The sequence below is a fragment of the Lissotriton vulgaris genome, unplaced genomic scaffold (genome assembly GCF_964263255.1).
Source record: "Lissotriton vulgaris unplaced genomic scaffold, aLisVul1.2 SCAFFOLD_1285, whole genome shotgun sequence".
NCBI lineage: Eukaryota > Metazoa > Chordata > Amphibia > Caudata > Salamandridae > Lissotriton > Lissotriton vulgaris.
In genome coordinates this window covers 539,001-561,857 of record NW_028248729.1, presented here as the reverse complement: position 1 = coordinate 561,857, position 22,857 = coordinate 539,001, and the positions used below count along the sequence as shown (strand labels likewise).

The following is a 22,857-nucleotide window of genomic DNA, read 5'->3' as shown; positions in this document are numbered from 1 at the left end:
CCCTTCATTAACAAATTATTTTCCAACCAAAATGTCTCCCCAAACTTTTACCTTCAAAATAAACACCTCACGATAGTATTACAAACATCCACGTACCACGTGCTTGCCTCGACCTGTGCCCACCCTAAGATGACATGCAACGTTAGTTATACAAAGTCCTGTGTCTCATATTTCTATTCACAAATGTACAACTCGTCGCAGGGCAGAGAGTAATAATTTCAAAAGAGAGGGGTTTGACTCGTGCACACCTTCTTTGTTTACTTTTTATCCTGAACACATTATTTCTCTCTGCTCTGCGACGAGTTGAACCCATCAATCACAGTGAGAAAAAACACGGATTGGACTTTGTCACAAGAGAGGCCAGCGAAATAACTTTTTCTTAAGAATTGTTCCTTTGAACTATGCAGTTTCTAAACATGGTGGCTTGTATTTGGATTTATAACTAGTTTGACAACAAGCATGTTGATGTGAGCACAATGAATTTGTACATATGTGAATAGAAATATGAGACACAGGACTTTGTATAATTAACGTTGCATGTCATCTTAGGGTGGGCGGGAAGTTAGGTTTGATGCCTAGTGGGGGAGGAAATCTCAATTAGGCAGTTTTTCAGATAAAACATTGTCACATTTCACGTGGGCAAATGCAGTGGATTCTGGGATTTGCAGTAGATTTGGTTTTTGGCAAACATCACGTTCGTCGAATTAAAAGGGTGGGGCCATTTTCATTACAATCAGGTTAACCAAGGAAAGATGAAGGGGAGGTCACTATTCAGAAACAAGGTGGGTACTTTTAAAGGATCCATAAACGAGTGTTAAAGCTCATGCTAGGGAAGGTGACTGCTTAATGCAGTATGGATGAAGGTGATATAGGGTTATAAGAGAAGGTCAGGGAAAGGAGGAGAGTAAACACAGAGAACAGGTGTTAAAAGCACAGGTCGAGGCAAGCACGTAGTACGTGGATGTTTGTAATGCTACCGTGAGGTGTTTATGGCAGCTCATTTTGAAGGTAAAAGTTCGGGGAGACTTTGTTGGGAAATAATTTGTTCATAAAGGGTTGACACTAAAATGTATTGGGATGGAAGATGGAAAAGTCTGGGGGAGATTATCTAATTTATAAGTATGATTTGCCTTTTCTGGATCAGATAGTCCGCATGCTTCTGCTTCAGCTCCATGCCTTGGAATTTACAAAACATGCTCGCGAAAGGCCCCTCCATGTCATGGAATGCCCGAAAGTGTCATGTGGGTGGTTAATACATTTAGATGTGCTTGATCGTTTGATATCTAGGCGTTCCCGGCCCGTATAGGAATATATCTGTCTGTGTCCCAAGTCAGGCATGAAAAGTGCAGGGGTCTAGGCTCCTGGCGACAGCTGGGCGCAGACATATGGGATGTTTGTGAAGGATCTTTGGTTGTATGAAGGCATCACTACAGTTCTCATGCCATTTTATCTGCAGCACCAGCGTCTTATAATGGTGGCGACAAACAGATAGGATCCGAGGTAGACCGTGGACACTAAGATACCGCAGTCAGCAGCAAGTGTTTGGAGACACAATGGTTTTGCACAAGCCCGGTGCAGTCTAAGAGAGCTGCACACTACTTTTAGGCATCAAGCGCCTCTCGCTCTGAGAGAAGGCACACTGGGGAGAATATTCCTCTCTCATACCACCTGCGCTAGACTCCCTGCTGAAAGCAGTCATGCTATAGAGATTTTACCCCTTTATTGCCAAATGAACTCGGCTCCTTGGTGACATCACAAATTATCTTTATAGTTTAGGGAAGAAATCACATTTAACATCTCTTTCCATGAAATCAGCAGTCAAATACCATGAATTCAAATACATTTTTTGTTTTTATTACATATCAAAAAACATACATTTGTAAGTAATATGTAAAATCTAGTCAAATATGTAAAATCTAGTCATCATTGTGTACATTTCATAGCATCATGACTGTTCTTGCTGTATCATAATTTAGTTCATGTTAACGTTAAAGTAAATGGAGTTTGATCCTGGTCACACGTCTGTAGTGTGGTTTTTAAAGGCTCTTGGATGTCCATACATGGGTGGTGTTTGGATGTTTGGTTATGTATTATTAATACAGATTTATAAAGTATTGGGTTTCAAATGTAATATGCCATTAATGGCTGTACTAACCACTTGTTCAGTTTGGAACTCTGAACGAACACCTGTGGAAGGAGTTAGAACAGCATCCTTCCTCAGCAGCAGCTAAGTACCTCAAGGGCAGCCTGACGAATACAGGTCTAGAACAGCTCTGGAACACCCCGACAAATCACACAATATTAAAAAAATTGGTTAAAAAATCAGTCAAATTACAATCATGGTTGCAAGATAAGGAAGCCCTCTCGAAAAGATCACATGGCTGGCTGACCCTGAATTCGTACACAACTAAAGCACAACAGCGCTACCTGGCCGAGAGATACTCCAAAAGTGTCAAGATGTGCTTTCTAAGGCACAGGTTGGGCCTGCTACCCTGTACTCAAAATCTCCCACGCTGGCTCAAAATCAAAGCCGACCACCTATGTCGGCTATGCGGCTTGGCACAAGAGGACATGCTGCACTTGATATGCTCTTGTGAAAAACTACGGGACGAACGGCAACACTGGCTAAAACACCACTTCAATCGACAAGGGATCCGTACAAGAAGGACGGCGGTCCTTGCTTGTTTTAATCCTAATGACCCTGGCTTGAATTGCAGCTTTGTAAAATTTCTGAAGGCAGTTGAAAAGAAGATGCCAAAAAACCTAACTCACAACTGTCCCAGTTCAATTGATTTGACATCACTCTGCTGACTGTTTTACTGACTTCATGAGTTCATGAGGACACTGAGCAATACCTTACAAATACGAAGTCCAAGTATCTCTTTTAAAAAACTGTATCGGGAAAAGAACTAACATAAACATGCACATTTGTCACAAGGAAATGTGAACATTTTAATTTCTGATTCTTTTAAAACTGCAGTTTTATCTTCTCTGTTCTTAATCCATTTTTATATTGCAATGGTTTTAAGTAACTATGCCAAATAAAGATTACTTACACTTGTTCAGTTTAGAACGTGTTGCTGGTAACGTGAAGGTAAAGTGAGTTTGACCCTGGAGCAAACCCCTGTAGTGTGTTATGTATAGGATGGGTGTGCTGAAGAGCAGTCTTCTTGCTGTTCCTCACTGGCTGGGTGGTGGCGGTGATGATGATGATGGTCGGCAGCAGGATGAACTTCCCAGACTCAGCACTTTGTTAAAATGACCTCGGTGGAAAGCATTTGTTTCTACTATCTTTGCCTACTGAAGATGTATCCTTTCTTCTGATGTGCATATTATATTGGTGAACACCTTCCTCTAAGCATGCAAGGCTATGAGAACACTGTGTATTTGGCAGCTACAGCAACACAAAAGCACATTACAGATGATTCAGAATGCTACGATCTATCTTATTTGTGGTCGGAGGACGTCCCAACTGCATCACAAAGTTTCACTGCTTGCTCACGAGGCAGCACTTTTTATGTCCATTCATTCCCCGGCAGTTTATAAAACAAGAGTATCTTTTTGCATGTAAAAACAAACCTGAATATCATTTGTGTCAAAATACAGTATCTTTTGTGTTCCTTTACTTCTGAATCCAGATTTATTTTCCAGTGCCAAGGTTCAAGAAATGTAAAGCATGGAGTCGATAGTTCTGGACTCTAAGAGCTGGAATTCTTTACTGCTCAAGATACAATCTTTACTTAACCATCAAGCTTTCAGAAACCTATTTAGAACTAAACTTTTCAATAGCTCTATCTCCGTTCAATCATTTTGCCATCATGCACAGATTCTGTCCTTTCACCAGTTAGGAGTTGGTTGGGTGGTTCTTTGTAAATAAGAAACGTCTAAAATATATTCATATACAATTAATCTCACTGTGAATCATTTACATTGTCAGTGGTGAGCCAGCACATTTCCCAAGGGTCCAGCTTGATGTTGGACACCTCTGGAGAAGTGCCACTATGGCGGGTGCATTTACAGATGCATGTGATGATCGAAATGAGCATAATTATTTACCATGTCAGGGCATTCGGAGGTAAATGTTGTGCGCTGCAAGCATTAACTCTCAGAGTTACAGGTCACATTTTCCTACTTTGACACCAAAACCAGCTACAAATATTCTCCAGTCTTTGCTTGTTAAACTTATTTAAGTGTGTTGTGTTTATAGGTTTTATCACTAATCCCTGTAGTTAACTGAAAATCCTTTCCACAACTACTTCCAAATCCACTGCAATGTCATGGTTTCTCCCTTGTATGCGTTTGCTGATGTCTTCGTAGAATTGATAATCGACTAAAGCTCTTCGCACATTCAGTGCACTTGAATGGCTTTTCCCCTGAGTGTGTTCGCTGATGATTTCTTAATGTGGAAGGGTGACTAAAACTACTTCCACATTCACTACAATGGAATGGTTTCTCCCCTGTGTGCGATTGCTGATGTATTTTGAGGTGTGATAACTGACTGAAGCTCTTGACACATTCATCGCAATGGTATGGTTTTTCTCCTGTGTGTGATCGCTGATGTCTTCGAAGATTTGATAACCTACTGAATCTGTTCACACATTCATTGCAATGGTACGGTTTTTCTCCTGTGTGTGTTCGCTGATGAATCCTGAGAATTGAGGATTGACTAAAACTACTTCCACATTCAGTGCAATGGTACGGTTTTTCTCCAGTGTGTGTTCGGTGATGTCTTCGAAGATTTGATAACATACTGAATCTCTTCACACATTCAGTGCAATGGTACGGTTTTTCTCCTGTGTGTATTCGCTGATGTCCTTGTAGATTTGATAACTGACTGAAGCTCTTCACACATTCATTGCAATGGTATGGTTTTTCCCCAGTATGTGTTGTCTGATGTTTTTGGAGTTGTGATAACCAGCTAAAGCTCTTCACACATTCATTGCAATTGTATAGTTTTTCTCCTGTGTGTGTTTTCTGATGTATTTGGAGTTGTGATAACTGACTGAATCTCTTCACACATTCACTGCACTGGAATGGTTTTTCTCCTGTGTGTGTTCGCTGATGAATCCTGAGAATTGAGGATTGACTAAAACTACTTCCACATTCAGTGCAATGGTACGGTTTTTCTCCAGTGTGTGTTCGGTGATGTCTTTGAAGATTTGATAACATACTGAATCTCTTCACACATTCAGTGCAATGGTACGGTTTTTCTCCTGTGTGTATTCGCTGATGTCCTTGTAGATTTGATAACTGACTGAAGCTCTTCACACATTCATTGCAATGGTATGGTTTTTCCCCAGTATGTGTTGTCTGATGTTTTTGGAGTTGTGATAACCGGCTAAAGCTCTTCACACATTCATTGCAATGGTATAGTTTTTCTCCTGTGTGTGTTTTCTGATGTATTTGGAGTTGTGATAACTGACTGAATCTCTTCACACATTCACTGCACTGGAATGGTTTTTCTCCTGTGTGTGTTCGCTGATGAATCCTGAGAATTGAGGATTGACTAAAACTACTTCCACATTCAGTGCAATGGTACGGTTTTTCCCCAGTGTGTGTTCGGTGATGTCTTCGAAGACTTGATAACATACTGAATCTCTTCACACATTCATTGCAATGGTATGGTTTTTCCCCAGTGTGTATTCGTTGATGTATTTTTAGGTCTGATAATTGACTAAAGCACTTCACACACTCACTGCACTTGAATGGCTTTTCCCCGGTGTGTGTTCGCTGATGAATCCTGAGAGTTGAGGAATTACTAAAACTACTTCCACATTCATTGCAATGGTATGCTTTTCCCGCAGTGTGTGTTTGCTGATGTGTTTGGAGTTGTGATAACCGACTGAAGCTCTTCACACATTCAATGCACTTGAATGGCTTTTCCAGTGTGTGTTCGGTGATGAATCCTGAGAGTTGAGGAACAACTAAAACTACTTCCACATTCATTGCAATGGTATGGTTTTTCCCCTGAGTGTGTTCGATTAGGTTTTTGTAGGTATGATGACCTACTAAAGCTCTTCATACATTCACTGCAATGGCATGGTTTTTCCCCTGAGCGTGTTCGCAAATGTGCTTTTAGATTTGATAACTGACTGAATTTCTTAAAACATTCACTGCAAAGGTATGGTTTTTCCCCTGAGCGTGTTCGCAAATGTGCTTTTAGATTTGATAACTGACTGAATTTCTTCACACATTCATTGCAATGGTACGGTTTTCTCCCTGTGTGTGTTCGCTGATGTATTTGGAGTTGTGATAACCAACTGAATGCCTTCACACATTCATTGCAATGGTATGGTTTTTCCCCATGTGTGTCCGCTGATGATCTTTTAGGAGTGCTAACGGATTAAAGTCCTTCACACTTTATTGCAATTGCATGTTGCTTCTCCTGTGTGTGTTTGCTGATGGCTCTTTAGTAGTGATGACAAACTAAAGCTCTTGCTGCTTGTGTATGATTTTTCTTTCTTGGTTAGTGTCTCTGGGTCGGGTTTATATTTGCCTGCATCCCAGTGCTGTGTTTCCTGAGGAGCTAACACGGTTGATAAAGCACTTGTGTTATTCTCACATTCCCTGAATGTGTGTGGTATTTTGGATGCTTGATTTCAGATTTTACAACGAAATACAAGACTCACCAATTACATATATTATAATTGTGGCAAGTAAAGCTTCTTTGTAGGTGGTTATGTTTTTAGATTGCGGAATGGTTTTGCATGTTTACGAGTGAAGATTAGTCTCCCTTCAGGTTGATGCAAATTGGGACAATCTGTTGTAGATCAGAGACCCTCTCTTTCCTTTACCCTTCAGTTGTCTGGCTCCACTCCATTGTGCTTTTCTCTTGCTCCTGTGGTTTAGCCAGAAATAGTTTACAATATACCTAGCGCACTGAATGGTTGTCTGCCATCATTACAGGAAACAGAGCAATGATGTATCCACCTCACACCGATCCAATGATTAAATCTTGGAGACTTGTTTATACAGGCAGTGGTTAGTTGGTATTTTTGTTGCATTCATTTTCTAGAGGTCATTTCTTCGTCTTGTGGCATGGAGGTGCAGAGCTCAGACTCTTAAATCCACTGAATTACTCTGGACTACTTCTTCCAGGATCTATCAGTTTATGTTCAGGTTCCTCAGTCTCCTGACTGTGCAGCTCTTTACCTGAATTTTGGATCGAATTTTTTCCGACAGCTTTTTGCAGATTTACACGATTAAAGTCATTATTCACAATCATTTGTGTATTCAAGGCTGGTTTCCTGTTGGATGTAAAGAGATTTAAAATCACTAAATGGAAATGTAAGAGAATGTAAATACACAATATTTAACTATTTGTAAAAGCCATCTCTTCTTTACCATTTTTTCAAAGTAACCAAGAGATATTTCACCATACACAGATGTTTAACTAAATGTTCTATTGAACATGCCACATCTTAATTCAGAAAAGGAGGTGACAACTTAGTAAAGAAATGGCACTTACGGAGGACCCATTCACTAGAGGTATAGCTTTATGAACAGGCACATAGTCAAGATTTAATTTAAACAAGAAAACATTGTGGAAAAAGATGATCAGTATATGCTGCTGTCACTTCAGTTGTACAAAGTATATCACAACTGTAACTCTTCAGGAAGTGAACGACAAAGGAAACTCTTCAAGATGTATGTAATAAAGGTAACACTTCAGGAAGTATATAACAAATGCAGCTCCATTCACACTCTTCTTGACAATACTTTCCTGCTTACACTTGAGCAGCTGACATTCCAACTCCCATCTTTACTTTTCTGTTTGTTAAGTTATCTTTGCCACATTCCTAGGGATGGATCAAGCATTTGTTGGAAGATTGCAGCATTTATAATAGAGATTTCATCATAGCCAGTGATATACCTTCGATATCCCTGCTGCCAAGAAGTGTGTGTTTTTTGTCTTTTTTCTACCTTACCATGGTATCTGACTTAAGGTCTTACGTTTGCTTTAACTCATCTAAGAAGCTGACAGACGGACGCGCGCTGCTCCCGGAAGAAATACGACTATTTTGTCATCACTGAATATTTAGTGAAGGCTCCCAACACGTGCCTCCAACCAGCTGGTGGATGTCAATCGAGCCAATAGATGAGACTTGTTAGAAATGGGATTTCTGGTTGGCTAGGGCTTGAGCCTAATACTCTAGTCAGGGCAAGGGAGTTACACGACAAAGAGAACCCCTGCTCACCCCCTTGGTAGCTTGGCACAAGCAGTCAGGCTTATCCCGGAGTCCATGTGTAAAGCATTTGCGCAATCCACACAGCAACAACATACTAGGCACATCACAAAAGGAACTCCACACAAGGTGATATCAAAAATAGCCTTTGTATGATCATAAAACACATTAGAATAGTAATCACAAAATATACACTGTGCCAACTGGCACTGGGCAATATTTACAGGGGATTTTATACACATGACAGGGCCACCTGGACCACTGTCAGAACCATCACTTAGTAAAGATAGTAAACGGAGAACATATAATAAGCTTGGAACACAACCAGCAATTAATGGCAAACACTGGACTCGGCATCATCCTGTAACATAAATCATATTATCCAATGTATCACATTAGGCGTGAAATATATCCTGCGCCAACCTCATAAGCCTAAACATTGTAGACCATAACCTTCTAAGCATAACTCACCTTAGAAAATAATCTCACTACCATAACCCACAGTAGAGGATAACTCAAACATAAATGCAGTATTCAAAACCTCATAATCATAAACCACATTTAGAGGCATAAAACAGGGCGCGTAAATCATACTACATAAATCACATTTCCTAGCACCACGTCCATCACATTAGGGCCAGGCGCCCTACAAACCTGACAGTCCCCCTTGCCAACCGGCCGTCTCAAAGGGGCTCAAAATGCCCTATGTCCAAAGTGTCAGGGCGGCTACCAATGCAGCAGAATCCATGTGCGCAGTTCTAAACGTTGCAGCTGGCACTAAGTGCTGCACAGCTGTGAAAGTACGTGGTTTAAAGGCGGGGACTCAGCGGCACAGCTCCTCAGCTGCAGCAGCCCACAATAGCTGTATCGATGATTCTCGAAAGATGGCAAATGCGGGCACTCAGCGGCACAGCTCCTCAGCTGCAGCGGCCCGCTGTAGCGATGATTCTCGTAAGACGGCAAATGTGGGCACAGCCCCTCAGCTGCAACGGCCCACAATAGCAATCGCGATGATTCTCATAGGACACCAAATGCGGGCACTCAGCGGCCACAGCTCCCTAGCTGCAGGGGCCCACAATAGCGATGATTCTCGTAGGACGGCAAATGCGATCACTCAGCGGCCACAGCTCCCTAGCTGCAGCAGCCTGCGATAGCGATGACTTTGGTAACCACAAGCAAATGGGGGCTCTCAGCCGCCACAGCTCCTCAGCTGTGGCGGCCCACAATAGTGATAACGATGACTTTAGTAACACAAGCAAATGCGGGCTCTCAGCGGCAACAGCTCCTCAGCTGCGGCGGCCCAAAATAGCGATAACAATGACTTTGGTAATGCAAGCAAATGCGGTCTCTCAGCGGAAACAGCTCCTCAGATGCGACGGCCTACAATAGCGATAACGATGACTTTGGTAACACAGGCAAATGCGGGTTCTTAGCGGCAACAGCTCCTCAGCTGCGGCGGCCCACAATAGCGATAACGATGACTTTCATCCCGTGTTCCCAGCAGGAGAACCAGAGGCTCTGGAATTCTCAACAAAGGCCTCACCTGCGAGGAGAATTCCCCTCAAATAGGAATCCGGACGGCTGATGGGTGAAGTCTAATGTCCCTGAGACTTCAGCAGGAGGCAAGCTCAAATCAGGCCCTTGGGTAGGTGCTTCAGCAAGATGGATGAAAGTTTCAAAGTCCTTTCCCTCTAGTTACATGGACAGAGGTCCATCTTGGCATCCAGAAGTAACACGTTCTTCCTCCAGGAAAGAATTAAAATATAGCGCTCACAGGGCGCAGGGAGCCATCGCTCCAAAAGCAACAGTCCTCAGCAATCAAGGGGCAATGCAGTGCCCAGGGAGGCAAGCCCTCATGGCAGTTCCTCCTAGGCCCAAGCAGCAGCATGCCCCAGCAGGATCAGGAACAGCACATCATCCTAGAAGAGCACCATGGAACTGAACACTTTCATGGGGTCACAGCCCCTTTACTTATACCACCAAAAGACTTTGTTCTCAAAACTCACATGTCACTGAACCCAGCCAGAACCAGTTTGGTGTGGTCCTGGAGAAATTTGTTTACCAGACTGCATTCTAGCTTTGAGGAAGAGGGGGTCTGCCATCTGCCGCACAGTGGAAACTAGAGCCATCATTCACCTTGCCAGGCACAGCCCTGTTCAGATCAAAGGGTCACCCCTCCCCATACTCCAACTGCAGATCTCTCTATTCAACCCACGTCTTACTCAGCCTGCCCTGTCCCTCCAAAACCAGACATGCAATTCACATCAGGCAGGCGGACTAAAAGTGGCATTTCTCACAGTCATAATAAATCTGCGCACACCATTGCTCAGCATTTATTCTCACAGTGTCCGACGTACCAGACTTGACCATACTCTACTCTCATAACAGGAATTACCACTGACACACACTGAGCAGGGAATCCCCCATGCATTCCTATGGGAGGGCAGGCCACTCTCACTCCCACTAAATGTAACAAAGAGCGCACGCACTTTAGACTCTATCCAACTGCCCACAGCCTCAGAGGAGCATAAGGAGGCGCTCAATGAGCCTCTCTCCTTAGAGGAAATTGGGGAGGCGATCAAGTCAATGGCGTCTGGGAAAACGCCTGGACCGGACGGCTTGCCTGCTGAGTACTACAAAGCATACCGTGAGTCCTTGGCGCCATTACTTCATGCGTTATAGAACACAGCGGTAGAGGAAGGCTCGTTACCCCCTTCGATGCTGGAGGCATACCTAGTCTCCCTGCCTAAACCGGACAGGGACCCTATGGCTTTAGGATCATATAGACCCCTGGTGATGCTTAATGTGGATTACAAAATCCTCGCAAAAGGGCTGGTGGAACGGTTGGCGCCGGTGGTCCCCCACTTAGTCCATGCTGACCAGAACGGGTTTGTCCCTGCGAGGTCCACGTTGCTGAACCTAAGGAGGTACTTTAGGGAGGCAGCCGAAGCCATGCAGGAGTGGCCCAGGGCGGGATGTCTCATCCTCGATCTAGAGAAGGCGTTTGATTGCCTTGAATGGGGCTACCTGTCGGCGGTGCTGCTGCGATATGGGTTGGATATGGGGTTCCTCTAAATGGTCGACCTGCTATACAAAAACCCCACAGTCCGAGTGCAACTAGGCCCCTACGTCTCTAAAGCTATACCGGTGGGTCGAGGTGCCAGGCAGGGGTGCCCCCTGTCCCCGTTACTGTTCACGCTGGCAATTGAGTCCCTAGCCATGGCTGTACGTTCGACTCTGTGGGTTAGTATGGGGGGCGCGGTCCATCAGGTGTCGCTCTACGCTGACGACCTGTTGGTGTATGTGAGGGACATGGGGCACATACCTGGGTAGCTGGCCCAGCTGCTGCAGACCTTCGCCACCATCTCGGGGCTCCAAGTGAATGTGGGTAAATCCTGTCTTCACGCTTCCCGGGATATTTTCTTGGTGATACACGGGTCCAATGGAAGGAGGGTACCTTCCGATACCTGGGGATACAGATCTACCGCCAACCAACTGATTTCTTTGATGGAAACCTGGGGAGGGTGGTCACGGCGCTTAAATCGCAGGTGCGCTTCTGGAGCACACTTCAGCTGACGACAACAGGCAGGGTGGCGCTCGCCAAAATGGTCATGCTCTCCTGTCTCTTGTACTACTTTGTTAATTTGCCATTATTCATTCCGGCTGCCTTTTTTAACATGCTTAATAAGATGTTACGAGACTTTATCTGGGGCACCGCTCGGCATATGCTGGCGCTAGCAAAGTTATACCTTCTGACGGATCGGGGAGGCCTAGCTGCTCCTTGTTTTGAACACTACTACCTGGCCGCTCACTTGCATTGGGTTGCTTGTTGGCTGGCGGATAGGGGTAGGGATGATACAGCCACAATACTGCAGCCGTACTCGCTAGACCGAATAACTAGACTTTTTCACCTTGTCGCTACAGTTACATGGCCAACGCCGCTCCTCTCACCGGTGGCATACAAATGATACCGGAGGGCTCTATAACTCACCCAAAATATCATCCCTTATGCGCCAGTCATACCTCTGGAGGGTTCCCGTAGTGCTGGAGGGGTGGTTAAGGCTCCTATGCTTGCGAAATGGTGGGAGGCTGATATTCGTACACTTGGAGATTTATACCGGGATGGTGAGCTCATACCATACAAGACCCTAGTGACAGAGGAGGGGCTCCTGTCTGGGAGGTTTTTAGCGCATCGCTCCCCGATAGCGAGATTCACTGCCAAATGGGGGGACGTGACCACGAAGCCTAGTCAGAATCTAACAATGCAATATCTGCACGTCATGGGGAGAGGCAGGCACCTGGTTCGCTGGTTTATGGCATTGTTGCCGGCGGATGCGGCTTTTAGCTTAGATCCACTCTGACGCAAATGGGAACTGGACCTGGAGCGGCCTCTGGTGGATAAGGAGTGGGAAAGGTACTTAAAAATTCCAGTGCGTATCCCCAGAAACATGCGGTTCAGCCAAATCCAGATATTCATTGTCCACTGGGCTTACCTCACACCCGAGCTGATTAACAGGTATTTTCATCGTAACGATGCACTGTGCCCTATGTGTAACAAGCTGGGGGGGTTCTTGCATATGCTATGGAGTTGCCCTAGGTTGGATATCTACTGGCGCGCAATTAGTGGGCTGCGGCAGGGTTGCACAGGTCGCACCATACCCTTTGACTGGCCCCAGTACATATTACACCACTTCAAGAGGTCCCATAAAGACAAGGTAACTTCCCGATTCTTGGATCTGGGGCTAGTGGTTGCCTAACACCTCCTCACAAGGACATAGAAGGCATATGACCCATCACACACAAGGGCATGGAGTTCCTCATTTCAGGCATGGGCTAGGGCAGAGGGGATTGCCATTCGAAGGGAGGAAACACTGGGACTACGGAAGGAGCCTATAGCAGTCCATTAGGAGCAGATGCGCTTCAGCAACCGGAAAGGGAGGGACACGCGAGGCAAACTGAGGGAGCAGATGAGGACCGCACAGGCAGAAGCATGCCATAGGCCAATACACTGACGGGATAGTCTGGAAACACTTTACTCTTGCTTTATCTTGGCACAAGTTCAACCACACTAACGTGGTCATAGCTGAGGAGCGCACAAGGTGTCCCGGGGGCGGGATGTTGGGAAAGAAGAGAGGGGAGAGGGAGTTAAGCATGTACACAGAGTTTATGCTGCCACTTTTATTGTTCCTTTGTTTTATAAGTCAACCATCTGTTTCAATGATCGAGGTGAATGGTCAGCAATGGGCCGCACAAGCTACCGGAAGGTTAACACACTGCTTTTATGTTGTAACCTCAGAGACTGCATCATGACTGGCGGACCGTAGTAAAGCTAGCTCCTGTGTTAGCACTCATCGTTTCATTCACAGTAAAGCTTGAATGCCTGCGAAACCAATGTGGCTGCAAACATGTGTTGGCAAGCAACCCTATGCATGAATGTAAGCTTATATATGAGATGCCTGTTATGAGTAAGTGTAAACTTAAAACAATAAAAACAGCATCCGGGCAGGGGCGTAGATGTCATCAAGAGGCATGACAGACAGGTTATAACGTGGTCATGGGCACGGGCTGAAGAGTTTAGAATTGACAAAAAGGATTTAACAGTGCAGGAGCCGTCTAGGCGATATAGAGGGCTACATTTATTTCACAGCTACCAATGGCAGAGGAAATCTTACCTGCTAGAGTGATTAATTTGTCAATATAGAAGCATGAAGCGTCCTATCATATCAGGGCAAAGACGTGGATGTCATCCAATAGAGTGACCGGCAAATTGTAACGCGATCAGGGGCACAGGCTGAAGGATGTAAAAATGACAAAAAGAATCAGCGGTGCAGGGGCCGTCTATGGAATATCGAGGCTAGGTTGACTACAGGGCTAACACTAGCGGGGGAAGTCTTACCTGATGGCGTGCTTAGGGTGTCACAAATATGATGGCGGCGTCAGGAAGCGGCGTGTAGTACGCTGACTGCTCGGTAGCCCTCTGCTGCATGACGGGAGAGCGTCCGCTGTGTGGCCAGGGCGGTGTAATGTGTGTAAATTTATACTAAATAGCTGCCCGAGAATGGGCGCCTTTCCGAGTGGCCCGCCTTTGTGTTGGTGGCGCAGCGGATTGCGTGGCAAACAGAGGGAACATAAAGATAGGCAGTGAACGCCATAAAGGGGAGTACTGGGAAGCTTGAGGGGAAAGGGGATGGATGTTGTCTGAATACTGCAAGTCAGACATGAAGGTAGGACTATGCGGAATGATAACTACGGGCGCCATCTTGCAGTGTGCAATATAGTTCATATGCTCCCAAAGAAATATATAAATGATGGAAAATGCTAAATCAAAAGTCTGGATGCAAAATCGCTTAAAGGTACCTATGGTATATAAAATACCTGATAAAGAGAAAAGAGGGCCACTGTGCTATGTGTGTTAAAAATTACAAATGAAAAAACTCGACTGCAGGAGCAGGAGAGCTGTGAATATATACAGTATATATGGGCATAGGGTGAGCAACTGATGGTTGGAAAATAGGTTCGAATAAATGCAGGCATGAGTGCAAAGCAGGACACACAGGGGAGGGGTATGCCCTAATAAAGGGAGCTGGAGCAGTAGTATGCTACACAGTGAATCCTGGGTTGTGTCTGATAACCTGATCCCAGGGTATCTCGCTATTCATGCCCTGGAGGTATGTGTTTAAGGTAAATATCCAAAATACCTCTCTGCCTTTTCTAATGTTGGTACTCTGTGGACTAGGATTGATACAGGTTTTCTCTATGATGAGCCAACGTATCTCATCCGAGGTCTGATGTTGGTCCATATAGTGTTGCACCAAAGGTGCCTGAGTTTTAGCCGTCCGTATCGCTGATCTATGTTCCGATAGTCTGGTGGCCATGGTGCGTGAAGTCTCTCCCACGTAACCTTGCTTGCACGGACATAGAAGAAGATATACAATGTTGGTGGTTTTGCAGTTCGTCAGATTGTGTAAAGGAATGTTTATGTTATTGAAACGAAAGTCTTGTGTCTCAATGGCAAGCTGGCAAGCTGTGCACGATCGGCATTTGAAATTGCCCTGAACTTGTTTCAGACCTGTGATAGATGTTTGTCCTGTAATGGAGGTATAGGTGTGCAAGCCTGTGGGGCCAGGCAAACGGGATTGCACAACTAGATCTTTAAGATTTTTACTCTTCCTATAGGCAAACAAGGGCTTAGGAAGTTGGGTATCTTTTTGTTTCACAGCATTCAGTATGTGCCAATTGGCATTGATGGTATGACGAATCTTTTCGTTAAAGGTGGAATGTCTCGTGACGAACACTAGCCTGGAATTAGGTTCCTTGGTGTGAGGCGTAAGCAGGTGCTGTATGTCATAAAAACGTGCTCGCTTATAGGAGTCACGTACCAACCTTTTGGGGTAGCCCCTCACTAGGAATTTCATCTTCATTGTGTTAGCCCTGATATCATAATCAGCAACATTGGTGCAGTTCCTGCAGAGTCGCAGAAACTGCCCAAACGGTATGCTAGCTTTCTGTTTTTGGAGGATGAAAACTATCGAAGTGTAACAGAGTGTTACGTGCGGTAGGCTTCACAAAGAGGTCCACTTCCAGGGTGTTATTGTTGTTTTTGATGACAATATCTAGGAATTCTACTTCAGCGTTGCTACAATTCTCCGTGAACTTGATGTTGGGGTCACAGAGATTAAGCCAGGATACAAAATGGGCAATATCATCCCTCAGGTCAGTCCAGATGAAAAAGACATCATCTACATATCTAATAATAGCCATTCTCCACTCTCCCTCTCAGTGTAGTTGAAAACTACCACCGATCCTTCAACCAAGGGTCTGCACCCTCAGGCTGACCAGAGGTCACGGGCGAAGTGTCTCCTCACCCTACCTCTACTACTGGGGTTCTGCACTCTCCCAGGAGAAGCACCCACCAGAACACAACTCTCCCACCAGTTCAGGACCTCTCTCCATCAACTGGTCTACCACCTGGGATCCACATTTACCAGCTGCACCGGGGTCAGAGGCTTGGACTCCCCCCCTCTGCACCCCCTTCCAGAGCCCTATACCCTCCATTCTGAAGATCAGGGTCCCTTCACTTAAGATGGGCCCCACCTGCCCTCAGGGTAGTACTACCACTCTCAGCCAGGCACCCTAAAGATCCCGGCTAGGCCTGCACCACCCCTCTGGAGTGGTACCCCTAGAAGGCAAACCGGACAGGACACTGATTACAGTTGCCATGCCTCCTGGTCGGAAAAAACCTGCTCCTGGCTCCTCAACTCACGGACAGTACCCTTTGGTCAGATGCCCGGCGAACCAGGAATTAATGGGGAGCACGCCTACCCCTCTCCCCAAGGGTGACACATACCTAATGTGTCGTGTGACAGTCTGCCTGGCGCAGAGCTCGCAACCTCCAGTCCCTCCGACAGTGCTCCCATCCACTATGAATGTTGAAGTCGCCTAATAGCAGAAAATTCTGGCTTGCAACAACGTGGGGAGCAGTCCATTCCATCAATTTGAGGGGGAAGTTGTTCAAAGGACCCGGGGCGGTATACCAACGCCCCTCTCCAGCTCTCATGAGAACCAATATTCATCCGGAAAATCATTATTTCCACTGTAGAACCGCTAGACTGGTCCAAAATGTATACTGGATTTTTTCTTTATAAATTATGGCAATCCCCCCCCCCCCCCCCCCCCCCTCCACCCCGCCCCTTTATTCACTCGTTCCTGATGAACTATTTTATAGCCTTCAGGCAGGGCTAGGGTGATGGCAGGAACGGTGTGTGGTTTCAGCATGTTGACAAAATGCTTCTTTATGTTCGCGAGCCAGCGACTTACCTGCCGGAATTACTCTCCGAGTATGTTAAATTCGAGGGCTATTCTGGGTTAGGGATTAACTGGGCTAAGTCAAGGGTGTTCCAGTTGACACCTGGCACACGTGAGGTTGAGCTGGACTTCCCTCTGACAGATAGGGCGGAGCGGTGGGCTTGGCTGCTGCTGTCGCTTGCTGATCGTATTGCAGTTACGAAAATGTCTATATTACCAAAATTGTTATATTGGTTTGTGAATATCCCCATTCGGCTGAATATCTCTATGTTCAAGATGCTGCATTCGGCTCTACTGTCATTTGTATGGGGGAGTAAGAAGCCACAATGTAGTTGGAATGTTCTGGTGCAGCCATTTGACCGGGGAGGATTTGAGGCATCCGATATGCGCTTATATTATCTTTGCACGCAGGCGCAGTTTGCCCATTATTAGTTCATTCCACAGCGGTTCTTGCCTCATACGGCAATTGAGTCTGACGTGGCACTCCCGATGTCGCTAGTGGCGGCAACTCTCTCTGGAGGGAATAGCGACACGAGGACGGAAATTAATCTGGTACTGTGCACTGCTTGGGACTGGGGGACGCATGCCAAGAGAGCACAGCTAGATTACCTATATGCCCCAAAGCCCCCTATTGCTGCACATCCAGACATTTCAGCAGCTCATGAGCGACTTGCTCTACGCGCGTTGGATACTGTTGGTGTTATGCAAATGGGTGACCTATATGAACGGGGTCAGTTCCGCTCACTCCAAGATGTACAGCCGGGTCAGGATTCCAGGTTGATGCTGGGATTCACCTATGTGAGAGTGTGGCAGGCGGTCAGGGCCGTTTACCCTAACTATCCACTCAACCACAAACACTGCGAGCACTGCAGGTGGTGCAGGCTGGGAAAGAAAGCAAGGGTCTGGTCACTAGGCTATATGATGCGTCACAGCGGGAGAGGGAGCCAGGGGACCACCCTTCATATCTTAATTGGAACACTACGCTGGGATATGAGTTACCGCTAGATCACTGGAAAGTTTGCTGCGAGTTGACTGGGCGTCTCACAGCAAACTATAATTGACTATAATTTACGCATCATTCATTAAAATGACCACATAACCAATCTGGAATGAGTAGCTGAAGATACAGGACAATTAAGTTTCTTAAAGTAAAGATGGATTTGAGAATCAAGCACTCAGAGAGCCGATGTTCAAACTTCCTAGTCTTTAAGGCATCAAGCTACACAAAGATTTTGTCACTCCGGAAAGGTAGGATAATCCACTGCTGTTAAAATGTTTTGTACAGCTGGAAATTGAGAACAGAATTCCAAGAGAACACTGCCTAGCCAAAACATCCATAGGATTGCTGTCTGAAACGCAAAATCATGGTCAATTAGACATGATCGACCTATTAGAGAGAGATCGGGATTCTCAGGCCAGGCATTTGACACAATAAAGACTACGTTATCACATTATAACATTTGATATTTTGGTAAAAGAGGTCTACTTATCCTAATTTATTTTTTAATAGTCAAATTACTGGATGCTTCAGCACAGGTTTTCTATCGATAGAGTGTGGTGTATACGATGGTCCATCTAAGTGTCTTCACCTTTCTGTAAGACTTAGATGAAGATGATAGCTAGCTTAAGATATTTGCCACAATAGTGTCAGAGCCACAGCATTTATTGAGTGTGACTGGTCATTGTGATCCGTAACATTTTAATAACAACACCTTATGGGTTCAACTGCATTCCCTCCTGGCTTCGAAGGGATATAGGCAGGATTTTATGCTACACTTTCTCCCACACACATGTTTTATATTCGAACACTCATGATGTAATACATCTTGTTACAACATGATTCATTCACAACATGTTCCAAGATCCAAACATTGTTCATTTTCACGGAAGTCAACTAAGTACTACTAGCGAGCAACTATTATAAGCTTCTACTCAGTGGCAATTAAATGTGCTCGGTCCCTATATAAGCCAACACATTGATTTTGTCAGAAAGTGAAATGTGCTCTGCTGTGTTGAAATGCATACGCCAAAACAATGAGCACTAGTACACTGTGGGTTGTCTTTCTAAAGTATGAAGAGTATGAGGGGGACAGTGTTTGGAATATTTGCAACATCACAACGTAACTTCAGAGCACACATTTTGAGAGATCATAGAGTGTAATTTTGCGTGTAATCTCTTTCTGCATGTACCTTATAAAGACAGACATTAAGCAGCTAATAAGGTGATTTATTATATCTTCAAGCAGCACCCTGGTACAGACCAATAGCACAATATTGGATGTTACAAGCAGGGGTAACAAACGCCCCCCAGACCCTGCAGTGTGGGTGGGCCCGAGCTCCAGGGATCCCCCTCAGCACAGTACCAGTATGAGAGCTCCTGGTTGAGTCCAGAGGGGGGCCCTGTGTGTACCTTGCAGGGGGGCCCCCCTCAAGATTGGTTACGCCACTGCAAGCAGCAAGCAAAACCGGTATACTCAGCCCTGCGTGTTCTCACATTTATTTTATTTTTTATTGGCTTATAAAGTGCCCGAACCACCCCCAAAGGGTATCTCCGCGCTATGGTATCAGTAAGAACTGCTGTGCTGTTGTGCTGCGAGCATGTGATCTCTACACTTTGTACTCTGGGGGGAAATTTTATTGTGTTTTAAAAATCGTCTACTTTCTAAACTGGAGCTTGCATTGAATGCTTCTGGCGCACTGCACCCTTAAGGCTTCGCCTTTCATTCCCCTGTTCCTCCTCGGATAGCCGGTGTGTGGAGGGAGGCGGCTAGAGGAGGAGGGGCAGAGTCAGAAGCTGAAGGGAAGTGGTGGCTATATTAACTTGATGCAAACGCGAACGCGCAGCGGGCACGCCAAAGGCGCGCCTATGGCAAGCCCGTCTGCGCCTGTTCTGCGACCAGCCCCAGCCACGCTGCCGGTGACAACGCCGGTACACGAATATACTGGGATAGATCCGAACTTATGAACCTAAGGGATGCAGGTTGTAAGACCCCATCACTCTGTGGAATTGATGATTTACACTCAGCCCATTTACTTCCTCCCCCTCTGCCGCCTTTCCGGGAGATGGTAGTACCTCCCCTGCTCCCAGCATCAAGGCATGTCTGCTTAACTGCAGATCATTACCCCGCCATGCGGCTGATGTCTGGCTCTCTCTCACTACTCAGGCTTGGGACCTAATGATTCTGACAGAAACGTGGGTTAAAGACTCCTCTAATCCTGACTTCAATCTGGCTATCCCCCCTGAATATCGGTATGTGGGGATCAATCGCTCTAGTTACAGGGGGGGGGGGGTGGAATTACAGTGATTTTACGCTCAGGATGGAAAATTTGCTCAAGAAATCTTTCTAATATTGCCCCCTTGGAAGCCATGTATTTTAGGATTTCTGATAATTCACTTTCTATTTTAGCAGGGATTCTCTTATACCGACCTCCCGGTACCCCTCCTCAACCCCTTACTGACTTTTTCACCTTGGCTGCTGACCTATCGCTCAAACACCCCAACTTCACCATTTAAGGGGATTTTAACTTTCACATGGATAAGACCTTATATGCTAAAGCTAATCTGCTTCTGGATACCATGAATGGCCTTAACCTGAAACAGCAGGTTAGTGGCATCACCCATATAGCTGGCCACACATTGGATTTATTGTTCACTAACTATCCTAATTTGGAAACCTTCTCCCCCTCCCTCTCACTTGGACAGATCTTTTCCTTATTCCTTTCAGTCTGCCCTCCCCCTCGCGCACGGTTATTCCGGTTAAAGCTCGGGCCATTGGTAGGAAGTGATGTAAAATCTCTTGTGCCTCACTGGCCCCTGCTCTTGCCCATGGTCCGAGGCATTTAGGAAGGGATTTAGACTCGGTCGTCTCAACATTGAATGGCTGGCTCTTCTCTGCCTATGTCACCGTTGCCCCTCTACGACCGATAAATTCCTATAGATCTAAACCCTCGACCCTTTGGTTCTCTTCTGTCCTGCGCTCAGAGAAGAGCCTCTGCAAAAAAACTTGAGAAATCCTGGAGGCTCTCTTATGATCCTGAGGCAAAAGCTATTTATAGAGCTGCCATTAAGAATTTCCACAAATTAAAACGTTCCGTAATGAAAGAAGTTTATATTGGAAAAATCCGCTCTGTCAACAATTCTTCCAAAACTCTTTTTAATATAGTGAAAGAATTCTCTAAACCAGCCGCACTCTCCAGTCCGACTGCCCCCAGCCAAATACTTTGTGATGGTATCTCTAATTTCTTTTATGACAAAATATTAGATATTCTCTCGCAGTTTAAGCATTCGGGGGATTCCCCTGCCCCAGTCTTAAGGGCAACCAACAAGGAGGTTTTTAGCTCCTTTAAGGCTCTCCCCTCGGAGACGTTTGCTCAACTATTGTTGACATGTAAATCAATATCCCCTCTTGACCCCTGTCCAGCTCAAGTGTTCAACACTCTTGCCCCCTTGTCCTGCCCCCACTGAACCTGATATGGAATACTTCCTTACAAATGGGTTACTTCCCCGTATCCTGGAAACAGGCTTTACTCATCCCCATCATTAAAAGACCTGACGCAGATCCTTTGGTATTTAGCAACTATAGACCTATCTCCCTCCTGCCGAAACATGCCAAAATCCTGGAGAAAGTTGAGCAGCTACAACTCTCGAACTATATTGAGTCCCACCAACTTCTCCACGGCTCACAGGCCGGATTCAGAGCTGGCTATAGTACAGAATCTACACTTTTGGAAGTCTCTGAAACTATTCGCAAATCCGTGGACGCAAGCGAGGCAGCAATGTTAGTGCTGCTCGACCTGTTCGCGGCATTCGACACGGTTTCCCACAATATATTGATTGGGAAACTATATGATATCGGAATTCAGGGCACCCCTCTGGCTTGGATCAGATCCTTTTTAAGTGCCCGGACTCAACAGGTCTTCCTCCAACCATTTGTTTTGGAGAGGAAACCTCTTAGTTGTGGTGTTCCACAGGGCTTTGCCCTGAGCCCGCTGTTTTTTAATGTTTATGTCTCACCTCTGGCGGCAGTTGCGGAATCTTGTGGGGTCAGAGTAATTTCCTACGCTGATGACACACAACTTGTGTTCTCATTTCGAGATTGCTCTGACGCCAGCTTTCTGAACTTCCGCCGCTGTCTCTGTGACATCGCAGCTTGGATGTCACGCAATACCCTCAGGCTTAACTCAGATAAAACTGAGGTGCTGTTTCCGGAAAATTCTCCCATTTCTTCCCATGGATGCCCGACGTACCGTCATCCACGCTCTACTTCCCATCTGGATTACGCAAACAGCCTGTATGCCGGACCCCCAGCCTACCAGATTAAACAGATACAGATAGTGCAAAATGCGGCTGCAAGATTGATTCTTAACATCCCATATCGCCTCTCAATCTCACCGTACCTAAAAAAAATTACACTGGTTGCCCGTGACGAGCCGCATTCGTTTTAAATCCTTAGTTTTGGCACACAGAGCATTGCGGGTTCAGGGGCCGGCTTACCTTAGTGCTAGACTCAAACATGCTCAGGCTTCCCACTCACTCAGATCCAATCATCTTTTTCTCATACGTACTCCCTGGTTTCGCCACGCACGAATAGGTGGCAGAGCGTTTGCTGTCATCACTGCCCAAGCATGGAACAACTTGCCACTATCTCTTCGTTTGATAGAATCGGAAGGCATTTTTCAACACAATTTAAAAACCTGGCTGTTCACCTCCCTTTAGTTGCTGAGTGTCCTGTATGAATCTATACTGCTCACAGCGCCGGGACACCCCCATTGGGGGTAGCTGTGCGCTTTATAAGATTCTAAATAATAATAATGGTAGTGCTGCAGTTATAACGGATGAGTAGCAGGTATTTTAGAAGAGCTCGGT

The 22,857-nt window shown here is 45.6% G+C and overlaps 1 pseudogene across 1 annotated transcript in view; it reads right to left on the bottom strand.

Moving 5' to 3' along the window:
• Positions 1 to 3,529: 3,529 nt before the first annotated feature.
• The window catches only part of LOC147663846 (uncharacterized), a 31,675-nt pseudogene continuing 12,347 nt past the window's right edge, over positions 3,530 to 22,857 (bottom strand). The window contains exon 3 of the transcript XR_015305212.1: positions 3,530 to 6,592. The product of XR_015305212.1 is annotated as an uncharacterized LOC147663846 (transcript). The remainder of the gene's footprint in view (positions 6,593 to 22,857) is intronic.